This window comes from Dendropsophus ebraccatus, chromosome 4 (genome assembly GCF_027789765.1).
Source record: "Dendropsophus ebraccatus isolate aDenEbr1 chromosome 4, aDenEbr1.pat, whole genome shotgun sequence".
Taxonomy (NCBI): domain Eukaryota; kingdom Metazoa; phylum Chordata; class Amphibia; order Anura; family Hylidae; genus Dendropsophus; species Dendropsophus ebraccatus.
The window spans coordinates 83,880,397-83,888,482 of NC_091457.1; positions in this window are offsets into that span (position 1 = coordinate 83,880,397).

The window sequence follows — 8,086 nt, forward strand, 5'->3', positions numbered from 1 at the left end:
ATTGTGAGCCCCTTTGGGGACATGGGACAGATGGAAGTAATTACAAACACTGTGCTCAGTGCAGTGGAATGGGTTGGAATTAGATAAATATTTCATTTAAATAAATAAGTTAGCATATAATACTAGTTACATTTGCTCTAGAGGGAATGATACCTGATTGTTCTTTCTCTTAAAAAAAAAAAACATAAAAACCTCTTGCATTGCCAACATGGTCCTAGGACCTGTAAGACATATTGTGAGATTCTTGGTCCTGAATAAATTTGTTCCAATGATCTTCTTTTGTATTTGGATTTATGGTGCAGTTTTAGAAATTTAGAAATTGTTTAAAAAACAAATATGTAAATTAGCAGCTTTGGAGCATTGGTGTGGAGTGTGTGTGTGGGAGGGGGGTTCCCCAGCTCCTCTGTGCACCGTCCCATTTGCCATTTTTTCATCGCCACCTATGCATACGCATATATGTGACACCTAGTAGTGACATTTCCCCAACCCAGATCATGGTGAGGATCTACACCAGCACAGAGCTCATGTGCATTGTTACACAACAGCCTCAGATTGGCTGGACTGACATGCGTATCTCAATATATTCAGCATTGGACATGGGGGCGGGGATTTATGTAGGACTGGTGTAAAGATGCATTGGTCGTAATAAATCCCCTCCAATTTTTTTGACATTTTGAAAACTTCTTTTATTTTAGAAGGATTGGAAAAAAGATACTATTGTAAAAATGTACAAATGTAAAGTTTTTACATCTCTCAAAAATGCATATGTATGTATACACATGTATGATAAGGCATCCCTAGCAATCACTAGCACAGAATGATTGTATTTATGTGAAAGGCAGGGATTTCTAGGTCCTGTAAGGACAAGAAAGAAGGGGGTGAATTCAGTCTCCAAAAAGTTTTACATGAGTAAATATTGAAACTGCTTTAATAAAGACAATGTTATAATCCCCACTGAGATCCATTTGTCATTTCTATTATTACAGGTAGCTGAACCTGGAGACCAATTGAGATATATGAGACTCACAGACTTCATGTGGCCTGACCTTGTTTGTCCCATGGAGAAGGCTATTGAATACTGCTCATTAACAGTCATATTCAGGACACTGAATAGAAGGACAAACAGAGCTTTCTATCTCTGGGGTAATTACTGCCTATTGCTTTCTCAACAGAACAGTTCATACTTATGATTCCTGGAAATGATAAGTAGACAGAATTGTTATATTGTAACTTGAGGTCTAGTGTTCAACAGTCCATGGAAGATTCCTTTACAGTTCAAAGGTTATTTGGCATTGTATTTATGATAGGTAAATGCACAAGGGACACATCTGTCAGAGTTTCTGTGCGGATTAGCACACAGAAATTCTGCAGTGTATTCTAGTAGCAGCCATGTGTATGAGATATTCAGATTATGGTCCAGCAGTATGGATTTTTAAATCTACAACATGTGGTTTTATGTTGTAGATTATTCATTGCGTAGTTTCCCTTCAGTGGATTTTGCTGTGTAAAAGCTTGAGATCCTCAGTAAAGTCTGCAATTGCAGCTGTTCCATTTTTTTTTAGCAGTAAGATTTGCAGTGGCAAATCTGCAACAAAATCTCGCACAATTTGGTTCTTCCAGAATATGGTGTTGAGCAGTAACCATGGTACTGAAGTAAGTGTCACCAACAAAAGCTGAACTCCCTGCTCCTGTATGCTGATGGTGAATAACGCAGTACTCTGTGACCTGTCATTCAGTTAACATTCTCTATGCTGGGTGCAGAGCTCCTGGCCCAGCAAATGTAGTGGATTAGAGGCAATGCACACAGCATCCCAATTTATGCATGTAGGCGCACGGGCCCTGTCTCTTTACAAGACCCCTAAGGATGCTCCACTACTTCCAGTACAAACTGTTGCTCTGGCAGGGGTGCAACCTGTAAGTACTGTACCTACATGGCACCTCCCCCACTCACTGTCCCTACATGCCTCTTTGGATGAACCCTTACCTCCCTGGAACGCAAGTAACATAATCAAGATGGTGGCACCCGACCTTGCAACGAACAAGAGGAGTAGGTAAAGTATAAGTTACAGACTGAAAATGCAGTCTGTATCTTTATGAAGTCTATTTATGAAGATACAGACTGCCTTTGCAGACTGTATCTTATACTTTACCTACTCCTTTTTTCCGGTGCAGTAATGCCGGCCGCCACCATCTTGATGACGTCACGCTGGAACGCACAGCTGGAATGCACGTGATGTCATCAAGATGGCGGCGGCCGGCATTACTGCACCGGAACAAAGGAGTAGGTAAAGTATAAGATTGAAAATGCAAAGGCAGTCTGTATCTTCATAGATAGACTTAGGGAGAGATTACCTTTGAAAATAGGGATAGTGAATTTTAGGTGAATTTTAGTCTGTATCTTCATAAATAGACTTCATAAAGATACAGACTGCATTTTCAGTCTGTAACTTATACTTTACCTAATCCTTTATTCCGGTGTAGTAATGCCGGCCGCCACCATCTTGATGACGTCACTTGCGTTTCAGCGGTGCGTTCCAGCGTGACGTCATCAAGATGGCGGTGCCCGGCGTTACTGCACCGAAGAAGAGGATTAGGTAAAGTATAAGATACAGACTGCAAAGGCAGTCTGTATCTTCATAGATAGACTTAGGGAGAGATTACCTTTGATAATATGGATAGTGAATTTTGGGTGATAGGTTCTCTTTAAGTCTCGAATCACATGTTCCCTGTACCCTGACCCTTGTAATGTTTTAGGTCCTTACAGATCCTCTCTCTCACTCTTGCTCCCTCTTGTTTTTTCTACAATTCTGTCACCTGGTGCAAAGAGCACGGATAGGTGAGCATACCTTTTTATTGTTTTTTATTTGTATTTTATCGTGCGACCATTGCAAAAATTTTCAAAGTTCTTAGTTCGTATGATTCAGTTCACTCAGCTCTAATGGTCATCATGCCTTGGAAGTCCACTGACACCTGCTATACTTACAGAATGGTCTCAGATGGTCAATCTGGTAAATATATCTTTTATATGACGATGCACATCTTGTAGCAAGTAGGGATGGTCCGAAACTGCCGAGGTTCGGGTTCGTATGAACCTGAACGCTCGGCATCAGATTCCCGCTGTCTGGCCGCTCCGTGCAGCGGGAGGTTACAGCGGGAGGACCGCCTGGAAAACTGGGATACAGCCTATGGCTATGGCTGTAACCCAGTTTTTCAGGCGGTCCTCCCGCTGTATCCACCCTCTCCACGGAGAGGGCAGACATCGGGAATCATTGCCGAGCGTTTGGACCATGCCTAATAGCAAGTATTTGATTCATGAGGTATGGTTGGACTAGGTTGAAAATCCAGGGAATGCCATTTCAATTCTTATTTGGGTTTTCACAGGGGCGGGTGAGGGCGAGGCTGGTTGGATGAATGGGTAAATAAATTAATTACTTACTAATCCAGACTGCGCTCATTTTGCGCTCTAGGCCATCGCCTACCCCTGCCTACTCTTTGTCCCGGCCCTGATGGTCACTCTCTGGTAATTAGCCTAAGCTAATAAGTAAGTTATATAATGTTGCCATGAATGAAAGTTCCAAGCATGGTACTGTTCCAATTGTGGGACAATATGTAGACATGCTGTTTATTTCCCTTTTAAATGAGTGACATTGCCTGCATCATAAATCGAGATACTCAGATGATAGTGTGTCATAATGTCTGATTAATTCAGTCAAAATTCAATATTTTGGCTTGAATGTATGGTCTACTCTTTACATAACAAGAAATAAGATAAATACAGCAAGTTACCCTGTGGCCCTCTAATACACTGTCTACCAGTATATCCTCAAACAATCCTTGTTCTTTTTTTCCCTTTATGCCCTTCAAATGCACACCATGTCCCTGATCTCAACTTCACATCTGTCCTGCTTCTTCCCTAAATTAAAGACAGAAAAAAATATTTATCTGCAACATAAGTGACAAGCATAATAGGAATAGGACCTTTCTCAGCTCCCTCTTAGCACATCTGTGAAGATGTTCTTGCTTCCCTAATAAATATGTAAACTGGTTATGTACAGAGAGGTCGGCTCCATTAAACAGTGAAATAAAAGGGAAACTTTTCATGAGGTGTTTATCAGAAGCTGAGCATATTTTTGGCAAGAGAATAAATCTCAGCTGGATGCACCTTGAAACATAGGACAAACTCCCCATGATCTCCTTTCTCCTCCTAGTTTCAGAACAGCAGCATTTTTATTAAATGACAAGAAGGAAAGAACACAGAGCACAAACTCAGGAGGCGCCATTTATGGTTTATATAACTAGTTAAATCATTAAATAAATATATTGTATGACAGAAAAAGCGCTAAGATTATGGAGGGGGAGAATAAACCAAAAAGCCTCTAATAGAAGTCAGTGGAATAAAGTATTGTCTCTTCAAAGGGAACCTTTCACCCGGCACTGCGGTACAGAGCCCGCCTGACCCCCCAGTGGAGCCCCGGATACTTACCCTTTGCTGCAAGTCCTGCTCCTGGACCTGGTCCCCGGACGGAGATCTCGCCGCTGGCAGCCCTGCGCGTGCGCTCCAGAGATGAGTCCGACACCTATAGAGAATGACAGCTCCAGTCATTCTCTATGGGCATCAGACTCATCTCTGGTAATAAGCATACAGCGCGCGCTCAGCTTCTGGTGCCGATATCTCCGTCCGGGGACCGGGTCCAGGAGTGGGACTTGCAGCAAAGGGTAAGTATCCGGGGCTCCACCGGGGGGCGGGCGGGCGGGATCTGCGCCGCAATGCCGGGTGACAGGTTCCCTTTAACGAAAAAGGTAAACCCATCCATAAGGTTTAAACCTTATTCCTTAGTGGCCAGAGTTACGCAGATCAATTCTTTTCCCTGCTTCGGCCATGTAAGCAGGCAGGATCAGATACTGTCAAAACTTATGGAGAGGCTAAATATGTATAGTGATGTTTCATCATTATTAGCTGCCAAATTAAATCAACTTAAAAAGCAAGACCAAAGCCCCATACACTTAGCCAACAAAGATATGAAGCAAAAAAGGAGGACGAAATTGAAATATTGTGAAAAGAAATACCATCAGTGAAAGACAGAGAAACAATAACTAGCGCACCCACATACAAATATCAAATGAATAATCAATAACAACTTTATTATTACATATGCATCAAAAAGAACATAGAAAATGGACATACAATTAAAACCACCTAAAAACTCAATAAGGGTAAACCATCACAGGGGAAACGTGTAAAAATATGTGTGACGTGCCCACCGTAGCACCAAAACAATATTCTATCAAAGCCCTGTAAATTACATTACAAATCCATATATTGTAAACTGCAACCCTTGAAAAATAACTGTTTAAAGTGCAAGTGCCCACATAACTAAATAAGTGACAAATTCATGAAGAGACCATAAATTTATAAATAACAATCTACCAACAATATTAGGAACAGAAACACCCTAATGACAAAATTGTCTATATCCCAAAAAGAGTCAGTATATAATATAGGTAATGAATCACTTATCACCCAGGGCTCGGAAATGGGGCTCTGGACTGCACACCCTACGCTTATCGTCACATCACGTGACTTAGTCAGGGGACGATAAGACTGCGCCAAAACATGTCACGGTAGTGTAGAAAACTTCACACAGGTAGGTTACAAGATATATTTCTATGGCATGTCCATTGTCATTTATGCACTACAGCTAACTTTGTTGATGTGCCTGCTAAACGTGTGCTTGCTCAGTAAAATCTATTAAGATCCCTTGATGGTATAGAAATAATTTATAACCTTTTATCAAACAGTGCCAAATAAATATGGGTTTTTTTGTGTATCTATGGCTAAGCGACTATCTGTACTGTAAGTTTTGCTTATTAGCTCCCATCAGTGCCAGCTATGGAAACTAGATGAGATCTCCCCAGGGAATGACAACTTAGAGAACAAGTAACTATAGAATCTTTAGAATCTTTATAGCCAAACATTTTCCTTTGAGTCTTTTACTCCTTTCCTTAGTCTCCTTTGTGCCCCATAGCTGCTGTTTTACCTAGGAAAAACATGGTTTTACTGTGATTTGTGCAGTCATGGGAAAACAGTAACTTTTTGTACAATTTTGGAAAATCGGGGCAAAACAGCGATAGAACCGCAATGAAACCACAGCGCGTCAGCACGGCCTTTATATTCTGATTCTTTTTTTTTTATTAAGGCTATTCATTTGAGCAAGGCTCACGTGAAGTATTAATCTGCTAAATCTGTGTCCACGCATTCAGGTTTTTATTTGAAATGAATGAATCCAAAGTCAGGAACATAAACAGAGGACATATACAATGTAAAAAGGTGTTTTTACATATTCCCGTTTTTGGGTATGTGCACACTGAGTAATTCTGACGGAAACTCCGTCAGGGAATTCTCAGCTCACGCCCGTTTGCGGACTGCGCCGGGCGCATGCGTCTCCGCCCGTGTCATAGACTCCATTCTATGCACGGGCGGATTCTTTCATCCGTCCAAAGAATGATCAAATTCATTCTTTGGACGGAGGGCGGAATCCGCCCGTGCATAAAATGGAGTCTATGACACGGGCGGAGACGCATGCGCCTGGCGCAGACCGCAAACAGGCGTGAGCTGAGAATTCCCTAACAGAGTTTCCGTCAGAATTACTCAGTGTACCCTCAAATTGCAATCACTGAATACAAAGCCTGGGAAAGGATTTGAAAAGAGAAGTCAGTTTCAGTCTTTCCTTTATACAAGTCCACCATTTATACTATGCTGGAAGAGGTGATCATCGGCTGATTGTTGTCTTTTGGCAAGTTTAAAAAGTAGCGACAGCAGGCTGCACATTGCTACATGTAATAGGTAGTGCAGCTGATGGCTAATGATTGATAGCATAAAATAATAAAGCTATTACTTACCTTTCCATGTTCCCGTTCCCTCCAGCCTTTTTCTGTGGGATTTACAGTAATCGCAGCTCTCACTTCTGGTCCTGTTTCTAAAGTGACAGTCCGCTCAGCCAATCACTGACCCAGACGGGAGTGGCCTGAGTGAGAGCTGCAGCTGCAGAGAAATCCCACAGACAAGGCCTGAGGACATCAGGGAACTTGATCAAGTAAGTATATATATATATATATATATATATATATATATATATATTTATTTATTTTTTATTTTTTTTCACAGCAAAACAAGGGCTGCACAAAAATTGAGCAGTGTAAAAGGCTATGTAAGGGAACGTCAGCGCTTGCTTATCCGGAATATCGGGCTGTGTATTACAGCCCTTATACTCCATCCCCAGGTTTAGTCAAAGCCAAAAATGTGACAACCCAGTGGGTAAACATATCCTACTGCCCTTGTTGCAATAAACTGAATTACCATTGGAGATTTACAGATGTGGAGTGCAAGGTTACAGGCATCCACTTATGTTATTGTCCATATGCCAATAATCACTATTTAGAAACATATAGCACAGTTCATATTTACATTTTACATCTGGTTAAAAATCTTACTATTACCCTACAGTCTCATGTCTATATCTGTGTCAAGTCTACTTGTTCATTTGTTCTAAAGCAATGATAGATGTTCAGTCCATTTCTGAAATGTAGATTTTTTGTGGGGCCCAGAAGTGTCCACTGAACTTTTGAGTGATCTATTGTTAGTGTTAGCATCTCTACTCTACAACATTGAAATGGAAATAAAAAGGGCTGTCTCTGGAACATGGACTAATGGCTTTACCACTGGTTCCACCAAATCTGGCTACCTGACCATATGCTACAGCAAACCATAATCCTGGGCCACATGGCCTCCTTTTGGTATCATTGCATCTGAGACAGATGAATTCTGTAGCTGGAAGTCTGGCTTGTAGCCCACTGGTGTGATAGTGCCTTCTGATGGTTTGTGACTGGTCACTAGTCCCCTAGACTTTGTGTGTGATGTCCATTTTCATTCGCAGGACAGAATGGATCACTGTGCATGATTCTGCTAATCTAACAATCTGCCCATGCAGAAGTTTGCCTCTGTGCACCTTTTGCTTTCATTCCAATTTCTCATTGATCCTCCAACTACAGGGACATGCAGTGTTGAACAGTGCTGACTGACTGTGTG